We start from the raw sequence: 12,115 nt of genomic DNA on the forward strand, positions 1-12,115 counted from the left end.
CTGAGTATAGGATGAAGACAGATGGAAAATGTCCAGTACAGAGACAGGCTTCAAACCCCTGAGAACAAGAGGGAAAGGCACCTCTAAGGACTCTAAGGAATTTCTTTCCTTTTTCAAGTCCTTCATTTCTTTAATTTTAAATCTTATTTTATGTGTATAGGTACATTGCTTGTACATTTGTCTGTGAACCACACTAATAATTGGTACCTATGGAGACCAAAAGAGGGCATCAGATGCCACCGACATCCATCAAGATTCATTGCTAGATGAAGAACATAGTGACATATGTGGCTCAGAATAGGTGCATATTGGTGATTCTTACCTGAAGTCTTGTACATTGATCTGAAGGGAATCTTTGGAGCATGACTAAGGCCCTATGAGAAGCTCACATTCATATTACTCTTTCTTTGGACCCTTGAAAAAGACTAGAACACTAAAAACATAAAAGCCAGTATTTTAGATAATTATAATTGTATACATCCCAACTTAGCAGTCTGGTTGAGATTCTGGATATTAGAGCGAGAAAGTCAGATAAACAGCCTGCCTATACATGTATGCATTTATAGATCTGAGCATTCTACTTGTACTGTCTTCTAGGTAAGAAGACCATGTAAGAGTATAACAGAGAAAATATTCCCTTACAAATTCATTAAAATCAGTGGCATCCATTGATGATTAAGATATTCCTTGCAAACATTTATATTCTTTTCTTATTCGAGAATGAAATCACTTGGCCTGCATTTTCAGATTTTATCTGTAAATATAGGTCTGATAAAAGCTAGACAATGAGGTAGATAACAATAGGGTAAGGGTGCCTGTCATTGTCTCCTAGCTTGACTGCGTGTTTCATTTAGATTCTAGGTACCCACTATTTTCACTTTTATGCAAGTGACATGACTATGACAACTTTGAGGTGGTGCTGAAGTCTATGATTTTGAAAAGAGAAGGAACTATGATTGTTAAGAGGCAAAAAGGATAAGTGATAGTCTTTACAGAAGGCAAGAAAGACTCACAAAGAGCCACTGGGATCTTAGAATTAATATGGCTCTCATTATTGGCTAATGAAAATATTAAAGGTGAGAGAACATTTGGAGAGGGGGGGAAGGATGGATAAATAGAGAAGGAGATATTCATGGCATGCATATAGGACCAGGAACTAGGGAAATGAGTAAAGAAATCCAGGTACTGAAGAGCTTCAGTGTGCCTAGGGAAACAGATGCAACTTTACAACACACACAGCCCAGTTCCAGTTTGCTATGACAATGTAAAGTGTCATCAGTTTGGCCAGCAGGATGATTAAAAATAATTTTAGTGGGACATATATTTAGGGTCATCATTTTCAAGGTGTGCCCCTGTAGTTTGTGAGCATTTCATACATCATATGTATATCATGAAAGCTATACAAACAAGTACTGGGACAACCATCAAAGCAGATGCCATCTGAACAACACCAGAAAAGGAAGATAAGAAAAAAATGTGCCCATCATGTGTGCATGCCTTTGTGTATTCATTTACAGATCTAGGTGCTATGGATAAAGTAAAGAAAAAGTTGCAGAGGGTCCTTCTTGTTCAAAGATGATGTCCCCACTGAGCCAAAAGAGTGTGGGGTAATGGTGGATAAAATAAATTATAAGAAAATTATAATGCTAACCTTTTTTCTTCTAAAATGTTAATTTATTTTAAGATTTTATGTCCTTATTGGGCTTTTCTATGTAAGAGTAAAGGACCTAAACTCATGAAAATTGTCCTTTATGTCCTCATGTCTTTCCTTTTTTGTTAAGTTAGTTCTTTAATGATTTCATACTTTTTCTGGTTACTCTTTCTGACCTACCCTCTCTTTTTTCTCATTCACCACTGTCAATGCCTTCTCTTCCCTATCCAACTTTTTTCCATATTCATGACTTTTAGTTTTGTCATGTGGCCCATTTAGTTTAATCAGAGCCATCTCTGTCATTGTTGGACTAGGACTATCCACTGGAATCTGGTGGTGTCAACAGTGGGTGTACAACTGAAGACAATACCTCTTTCATTCACTGAATCTAACATTGGGGAATAGTTAGGTAGTGAGGGGTAGACCATCTGATCATCTCCTTCATCTTTGTCTGGCTATTGATGGCTCATTCTTGTAGAGACCCAGTGCAGTTATCCATAGTTGTTGAAAAGTTCATGATTACAATGACTGTGTATTGTTGAGAAGATGGTATTTTGAACCCTTTCTCACTATCATCTGACTCTTCCTACCACTATTTTCCACAGTGATCCCTGAACCTTGGAGAAGATGGTATAAATAAATGTCTTATTTGGAACTCAGCACTCATCATCATTTAGTCTCAGCCACAAGTCTCTGCATTCATCCAATTTCATAGGAAAAAGAAGCTTCTCTGACTAAGGCTAAGGATGATAATTATCAATGAGTATAAACATATACTTAGAAGGTGGTTCAATACTGTGTTAATTTAGTTAATAAGCAAAATTAATTTCCCTCTAGCTCCTATCACTTTCCCTGAAATAAACTTTTGAGTATCTGTCAGTACCACATCAATATTCCTTTCTATTAAAGCCTATGGAGTAGGCTTTAAATTCAGACTGAGAGTAGTTGGTTACTCCCATCATAGTCATGCCATTATTGCACCAGTGAGACCATCCAGCCTGGAAGGTTGATATTGTAGCTCATAGAATTCACACCTTATTAGGAGCATCAATGCCTTTTGTCTCCTCGCAGCCTGCATAGTACCTTCTAGCACTATAAATGTTGGCCAGCAGGGAGGAGGCTTCTAGCTCAGTTCTGCCTTGATTTCTCTATATAATGAAACCAATGTGTATGATGTCCTCATAACAGGGACACCTTCTAGTTCTGATGGTCAAACAGGAGCAATAGCAAGAGGCTGTACTGTTTTGTGGGCCTCTAGAGAGCCCTGCTGACCAACAACTCATAAGGACTTATCCCATACCTGGCATTTGGATTTTGTTTAATAACCTATAGCTTCAAGGAAGAGCTTTGTTGCAGACATGTAGGGTATTTCCCCCACTGGCTTTGTTACAGGATTGTATATTTCCATATGGCTTTTTCATCCTTCTTCATTTTGGTTGATGCTCCCCCATTTCCAAGGTTGCTTCACCACCACCTCTGTGCTCAAACCTTTCCACCCCTAGTATTCCCCCATTCCATTTTCTTATTTCCTACAATCTATGGTAATTTCCTAAGCAAACAAAAATCTCTTATTGGGTTCTGTGAATTGTGATCCTAATTAGTCTTATCAATAAAAGCCATGGGTCAGATATTGGGTTGAAAGCTGGGCAGTGGTGACTCACACCTTTAATTCCAGCACTTGGGAGGGAGAGGGCAGACGGATCTCTGTGAGTTCGAGGCCAGCCTGGTCTATAGACCGAGATCCAGGAAAGGCACCAAAGCTACACAGAGAAACCCCTGTCTTGGAAAAAAAAAAAAAACCAACAAAAAACCAACCAACCAATCAACCAACCAAAACAGATATTGGGTTGAAAGCTGAAAGATCAGAGAGGCAAAAGAGCAGCCCCAGTTACTTCCTACCTCTCAGAACCCTCCGGCCAAAAGGGGCCGAGATCCTGTCTCCACCCTGCTTTATCACTTCCTCTCTGTCCAGCCTTGCCACTTCTGTATCTTCTCTGTACAGACCTCCAGACCTCTATGGTTAACTAGTGGCTAGCTCTGCTCTCTGATCTCCAGACAAGCTTTATTTGTCAGAACACAAACAAAACATCACACAACAGTTCTGTTTATTTATAATCACAGAGCAGTCTATGCTTACAAATAAACAACAGCCACAATTACATTTTCCCTTTATTTTGGAAATGATTACAAAGATATTTTTAAAAGATCTCTAATATGTATTTTTTTGTTTTCAATGTATCTCACCTGTAGTTTCCCCCTTTCCCTGCACTCCTCCTTCCATCCCCCACCTCTCCTTTCCCCCAGATCCACTCTTTCTTCTTTTCCCTTCCAAAAAACACAGGCCTGCCAGTTATTGAACACTGCATAACAAGATACAATAAGACTACACACAGACCCTCAAGTCAAGGCTGGAGAGGCAATCCACTATGAGGAAAAGAGTTCCAAGAGCAGGCAAAAGAGTCAGAGACACCCCCCATCCCCACTCTTAGAAGCCCTACAAAAACGCTAAACTAACAACCACAACATATATGTAGAGAACCTAGTTCAGACTCATTCAGGTTCCATGGTTGCTACTTCAGTCTCTTTGAGCTCCAATGAGCCCTGCTTAGTTGATGTCTGTGGGCAATGTTCTCCTGGTGTCCTCCACCATTCTGGCTCCTACAATCCTTCCTCTCCCTCTTCTGCAGGGTTCCCCTGGCTCTGCCTAATGTTTGGCTTCAAATCTCTGCATCTGTTCCCATCAGTCACAGGCAGAAGCTTCTCTGATGATGATTAGGCTGGGCACTGATCTATGAGTATATAAGAATATTATTAGGAATCATTTTATTGATTTTTATTCCTAGCCTAGGTTTCTGGGCTATCCAGCTTCCCGTTCCTGGTCATCTAGGCAGTGTCAGGCATGGGCTAAATGTACCTGATTTCATCTAATATTTATTTCCAGTCAACATAATTGAAGTAATTTACCCTCAAATCATATTCATAACCCAACTTGATAGTAACTAAATCAAAACTTATTGAAAATTAAATTGAGTCTGTTTTGAAGACCATATTCCTAGTCTCATTTGGAAATAACTAAACAGAAATTTACTACTGTCTTGATTGGTTAGTAATCCAGGTATAAAATCGTAAGTTGTCAAAGCCTCATAAACCTCATTAGTCCATTGATTCCTCATATGAGGTCATCATGTTTTTGCAGTCTATGAGACTTAAACAGCACATCAGAGTTTAAGAAAAAATGGGCAAATCTATAGAGGCAGGAAGCAGATTAGTGGGTATCGAGGCCCGGAGAGTGGGACATGAAGAATGTTTGCAGATATTGGTGAAGATTGGAAAATCTCATAAATTGTGAAGCCTATTGCACAGTGCACTGTAAATGAGGAGTCATATGGCACAGGAATTATCTCTCAATTAAAAAAAAATCTCATCAGCCTAAAACAGGTGGCAGTTCAGCTTTCTGAATATTTATAAGGAAAACAGTATAAACAATTTTAAAGATCCTTGTGTGTGTGTGTGTGAGTGTGTATGTGTGCTCGCTTGCATGCACACTCACACACACACACACACACACACACACATACAGGTAAACACATATGCATGTCACGTTGGAGTGGGATATCATTCTCCAGGTGCTGTCCACCTTTTGTTTTCTTGAGACTAGGGTACGCCTCAAGGACACTCTATCTTTGCCTCCATAGTCCTGAGATTGCCACCACACACCACCCATTACATGGGCTCCAAGATCATACTCAGGTCATTGTGTCTGCATGGCAAGCAGTTGACTGACTGAACTATATCCTTAGCCCCATTTCCTCAATAAGTTCTTTTTATTTTTTCATTGTGTATATTCATTGTACATAGTCCTATGTTCCATAAGGACATTTTCATACAAGTCCATAATGTATGTTGAACATATTCTGCCCCTTTCCCCTTCTGTCCCCATTTCCTCCCTCAATGCCCTCTGTTTTCCTAGACAATTTTATTTTCATCTTCATATCATATATGCAATGATAAATTTTCTGTTTCAACTCAGCTAGTTCACATTGGTCAAATATTTGACCAAATTTTTCTTTATATAAGGATTTTAGGGGTGAAATTTGCACTTAAATTATAGGACTTTGGGTTAAGCAGATGGCTCTACAAAATATGGTGCTCCTCTTTCAATCCACTGAAGGTTTCAATGGGCTGGGAAAAGACACATCCTGAACAAGAGGAAACTAGGCAGTAATCACCTTCAAACCTTAACAGGAACATCTATTCTTTACAGAGTCTCAGCCTCTGGCTCCACCCATCAGGGCTTAGATCTCCAGCCTCATCAAACATGAGACATGTCCTTAAAATAAATCTCTTTTAAAAACAGAAGTAATTTTCCCTCAAACTATATTCATAGCCTGCATTCAAGCACATGTACACCCATGACTGTTTACACACACACACACACACACACACACACACACACACACACACACACTCACTCACCCCACTGCATATCCTATTGTTTTTGTTTCTTTGGAGAACCATTAATGCTCTAATAAACTAACCTCAGCTAAGATAAATTGATGTAACTATAATTTAATCCTCTGCTGTTACACAAGAGAACTTATGGGTTTAAAAAACCTGAATCTTCAGGGAGGAACCAGACTGTTCTATGGGCATCACTGTTATGACCCCACTGGTGCCCACAATGGAATGCCCATCATCTGTGATCTAATGATTCTGGGGGTGATGGTATTTCATTGTTTCTTTTCCAGGAAAACAGTGCTCTGCTCTAGCATATAGCCTTGACAACAGGGACGGAGCCACCATGGATTGTTTATTGGTTTCATGAAAGGTGATAGACACTTAGAGGGAGAGCAAGACTTTCCCAAGCTCGGGGATCCCATCATTCTCAAAACCAGAATTTCTGATGATAAAGAGGATTTTAGTCAAAAGAAAAAAATAAAGGAATTTTCATGTGCTGTTATTTTCCCTACAGATGAGGATCAATTCTAGGGCAGACATTATACAATGGGTTGAGAAAAATAAGATACATAATGAAATGAGCATAAAACTTCAGAGAAGAAAATGTCAGGATACGCAAATGCTAACATACAATTCAAGAGTTTTACAATTATACAAGACAGTAATATAAGCCAATAAACTTAGCAACATATGATTCTTGGGTGAGCCATTCAGACAGAAGGTCAAAAGGTGTCCAGAAAAAGCTTCAGTGCTCGTGGGGAAAATGAGATTTGACCAAAGCTATAAACAGAAGCTGTGGTGTTATAGGCTGACCTTTGTGCAGAAGAGGACATACTGGATAGCCTTCCTATTTAATATGATTTGAAAGAGAAAGAGAGAGGGGTAAGGAGTAAATAAAAGGAGCCAAAACACGAGTCAAGACAGTCTCCCAACAAAATCTGTACATCTGATGCATTCTGTTTGAAAACCACAAAATGTCTCTAAGCTAGCATGGTTACAGACAGCAACCATAATTATTTCTTAATCACCATTCCAAAGAACCTCTGTTGGGTACTGATGGACTGTAATCTGTTTTAAAAGCTCTTCTTCTATCTTAACCAATTCTGGAGAGGGACTAAGAAGGATGGCTTAGCATATGCAGTTCCACAAGCTCCAAAGAGAGCACCAACCATAGTCAATAAACAAACCATTGAAAAAATAGTGGCTTCTCACTCTTACATTTGGTGTAGCTAATCACACACCATGCTCCTGTATCAACCACATCCTTTCTCTCCCTAAAAATTCACACACCTTGCACTATTCTGTGTTCTGTGTTTACCCAGTAGTGCATATGACATTGCCATTACTTCCCTTTACTATTTCTGGTTGTATTATGTTAGCTCTTTGGAGTTATGAAAGTCATGTAGAAACAGCTAGCGATAGCCTTATTTAACATGAAAACAATTCTCCAGCACGATTTCCTTGAACTCTGAGGACACAAAAGATAGCAGAGCCCCATTTCAAGCTGAAAACCAAACAAGAGTGGGTCATGTACTAACAAGGACCATTGAAGACTTCTTCAGGCAGTGAAGATGTTGCTCAATTACAATGAAATCTCATTTTATTTTTTTGTTTTTTTTTTTTAATTTTTTTATTCATTTTACACATCAACCCCAGATCCCCCTCTCATCCTTCCTTCTGGTCCTCCCACCCCAGCCTCCCCCCACCCTCATCCCCTTCTCCAACAGTGTAAGTTTTCTTATGGGGGGAGAGCTAAGCCTGGTTCATTCATTTGAGGCAGGACCAAGCCCCTCCCCATTTCATCAGGGGTGAGCAAGGTGTCCGACCATAGGTAACGGGATCCAGAAAGCTAGCTAATGCACCATGGATAGTTCTTGATCACATTGCCAGGGGCCCCTCAAACAGACCCAGCTACACAACTGTCTCCCTTATGCAGAGGGTCTAGTCAGATCCCATGCAGTTTCCACAGCGGTCTGTCTAAAGTGGGTGAGTTGCTTTGAGATTGGTTCAGTTGTCTCTATAGATTTCCCCATCATGATCTTGACCCCTGCCCTTTTGTTCACATAATCCCTCTTCCCTCTCTTCAACTGGACTTCCAGAGCTTGGTTGTGGAGCTCTGCATCTGCTTCCACCAGTTACTGGATGAAGGGTATTCACCAATCTGATTACCAGGATGGGCCAGTTCAGACACCCTCACCACTATTGCTGGTAGTCAAATCTGGGGTTGTCCATGTGGATTCCTGGGAATTTTTCTATCACCAGGTTTCTTCCTTACCCCATATTGTCTCCCTCTACCAAGATATCTCTTTCATTACTATCCCACTCCATCCCTCCCCTTCTGTGGAATGTCATTCTGTATGCTGTGAATGTGTGTTGCTTTGATTGGTTAATAAATAAAATGATGATTGGCTGATAAATAAAATGATGATTGGCCAGTAGCCAGGCAGACAATATAGGTGAGATAAGCAGACAAGGAGAATTCTGGGAAGAGGAAAGCTGAGTCAAGAGTTGCCAGCCAGATACCAAGGAAGCAAGATGACAAGGCAGAACTGAGAAAAGGTACCAAGCCACATGGCTAAACATAGATAAGAATTATGGGTTAATTTAAGTGTAAGAGCTAATCAGTAATAAGCCTGAGCTAATGGCTGAGCAGTTATAAATAAAATTAAGCCTCTGTGTAATTATTTTATAGAAGGCTGCGGGACTGTAGGTGAGAGATTTGTCCTGACCATGGGCCAGGCAGGACACAGGAAAACTTCCCACTATATTCCCCCAGCTCTACCATCCTTTATTCCCTCATGTTCTCATCCCCCAACTCCCCTGCCTTCTCTTGACCCCATCCCCAGTTTACTTATTGGGATCTTCTCTGTTTTCTCTTCCCAAGGTGATCTGTATATCCTTCTTAGGGTCTTTCTTGTTTCCTAGCTTCTCTGGAGCTGTGGGTTGTAGTCTGATTATCCTTTGCTTTACATCTATTATCCACTTATGAGTGAGTACATACCATGTTTGTCTTTCTGAGTCTAGGTTACCTCACTCAGGATGATATTTTCTAGTTCCAGCCATTTGCCTACAAATATTACAGTGTCATATATTTTTTTTTACAGCTGAATAGTACTCCATTGTGTATATGTACCACATTTTCTTCATCCATTCTTCAGTTGAGGGGCATCTAGGTTGATTCCAGGTTCTGGCTATTATGAATAATGCTGCTATGAACATAGTTGAGCATGTGTCCTTGTGGTATGACTTGGGTATATGCCCCAAGAGTGGTATGGTTGGGTCTTGAGGTAGATTGATTCCCAATTTTCTGAGAAACCACCATACTGATTTTTAAAGTGGCTGTACAAGTTTGTACTCCCACCAACAGTGCAGGAGTGTTCCCCTGATCCACATCCTTTTCAAAATAGGTTGTCATCAGTGTTTTTGATCTTAGCCATTCTGACAGGTGTAAGATGGTACCTCAGAGTCATTTTGATTTGCATTTCCTTGATGACTAAGAATGTTGAACTATTCCTTAAATGTCTTTTGGCCATTTGTGATTCTTCTTTTGAGAATTCTCTGTTTAGCTCTTTAGCCCACTTTTTAATTGGAATGTTTGGTGTTTTGCTGTATAGTTTCTTGAGTTCTTTATATATTTTGGAGATCAGCCCTCTGTCAGATATGGAGTTGGTAAAGAGCTTTCCACATTCTGTAGGCTCTTGTTTAGTCTTATTTACTATGTCCTTTGACTTACAGAAGCTTCTCATTTTCAGGAGGTCCCTTTTATTAATTGTTGCTCTCAGTGTCTATGCTACTGGTGTTATATTTAGGAAGTGGTCTCCTGTGCCAATACTTTCTAAACTATGTCCTATTTTGTCCTCTATCAGATTCAGTGTAGCTTTTGATTCACTTGGATTTGAGTTTAATGCATGGTGATAGATATGGATCTATTTGCAATCTTCAACATGTTAACATTTAGTTATACCAGCACCATTTGTTGAAGATGCTTTCTTTTTTCCATTGCACAGTTTTGGCGTCGTTGTCAAAAATCAGGTGTTCATAGGTATGTGAATTAATGTCAGAATCTTCAATTCAATTCCATTGGTCCACATGTTGGATTTTATGCCAATACCAAGCTGTTTTTTATTACTATAGCTCTATAGTAGAGCTTGAAGTCAGAAATGGTGATGCCTCCAGAAGTTGGTTTATTGTAAAGAATTGTTTTAGCTGTCCTAGGTTTTCTATTTTTCCATAAGAAGTTGAGTATTGTTCTTTCAAGGTCTGTGAAGAATTGTGTTAGGATTTTGATGGGGATTGCATTGAATCTGTAGATTGCTTTTGGTAATATTGCTATTTTTATTATGGTGGTTGTACCAATCCATGAGCATGGGAGATCTTTCCACTTTCTGCTATCTTCTTCAATTTCTTTCTTCAAGGACTTCAAGTTCTTGTCATACAGGTCTTTCACTTGTTTGGTTAGAGTTACCCCAAGGTATTTTATATTTGTGGCTATTGTATTTGTTTTTGTTTTGTTTTTTGAGACAGGGTTTCTCTGTGTAGCTTTGTGCCTTTCTTGGATCTCACTTGGTAGACCAGGCTGGCCTCGAACTCACCAAGATCCGCCTGGCTCTGCCTCCTGAGTGCTGGGATTAAAGGTGTGCACCACCACCAGGCGGCTATATTTGTGGCTATTGTAAAGGATGATGTTTCTCTGATTTCTTTCTTGGCCCCTTTTTCATTTGTATATGGGAGGGCTACTGATTTTTTTGCGTTAATCTTGTATCCTTCCACCTTACTGAAGGAGTTTATCAACTGTAGGAGTTCCCTGGTAGAATTTTTGGGGTCACTTATGTATACTATCATATCGTCTGCAAATAATGAAACTTTGACTTTTTCCTTTCCAATTTGTATCCCTTTGATCTCCTTTTGTTGTCTTAGCTTGAACTTCAACAATATTGAGTAAGTATGTGGAGAGTAGACAGTCTTGTCTTGTTCCTGGTTTTAGTGGAATTGCTTTGAGTTTCTCTCCATTTAATTTGATGTTGGCCGTTGGCTTGCTGTAAATTGCCTTTATTATGTTTAGGTATTTTCCTTGTATTCATGATCTCTTTAGAACCTTTCTCATGAAGGGGTGCTGGATTTTATCAAAGGCTTTGTCGTCATCCAATGAGATGATCATGTGTTTTTTTTTTCTTTCAGTTTGTTTATATGGTGTATTACATTGACAGATTTTCGTATGTTGAACCATTCTTGCATCCGTGGGATGAAGCCTACTTGGTCATGGTGGATAATTTTTTGATGTGTTCCTGGATTCTGTTAGCCAGTATTTTATTGAGCATTTTGCATCAATGTTCATGAGGGTGATGGTCTATAATTCTCTTTCTTTGTTGCATCTTTGTGTGGTTTGGGTATCAGGGTAACTGTAGCCTCATAGAAAGAATTTGGTAATGTTCTTTCTGTTTCTATGGTGTGGAACAATTTGAAGAGTGTTGGTGTTAGCTCTTCTTTGAAAATCTGGTAGAATTCTGCACTAAAACCATCTGTTCCTGGGCTTTTTTAGGTTGGGAGACTTTTAATGACTGTTTCTATTTCCTTAAGGGTTATTTGTCCATTTAAATAGTTTATCAGGTCTTGATTTAACTTTGATATGGGGTACCTAAAAAAATCACCCATTTCTTTCAGATTTTCCAATTTTGTGGAGTACAGGTTTTTGAAGGATAACCTGATGTTTCTCTGGATTTCCTCATTGTCTGTTGTTATGTCCCCCTTTTCATTTCTGATTTTATTAATTTGGATGCTCTCTCTCTGCTTTTTGGTTAATTTGGATAAGGGCTTATCTATCTTGTTGATTTTCTCAAAGAACCAACTCTTTGTTTCATTGATTCTTTGTACTGTTCTCTTTGTTTCCATTTTATTGATTTCAGCCTTCAATTTGATTATTTCCTGTCATCTATTCCTTCTGGGTGAGTTTGCTTCTTCTTCTAGAGCTTTCAGGTGTGCTGTTAAGTCACTAGTGTGAGGTTTCTC

The sequence above is a fragment of the Onychomys torridus genome, chromosome 7 (assembly GCF_903995425.1).
Source record: "Onychomys torridus chromosome 7, mOncTor1.1, whole genome shotgun sequence".
NCBI classification, from domain to species: Eukaryota; Metazoa; Chordata; class Mammalia; order Rodentia; family Cricetidae; genus Onychomys; species Onychomys torridus.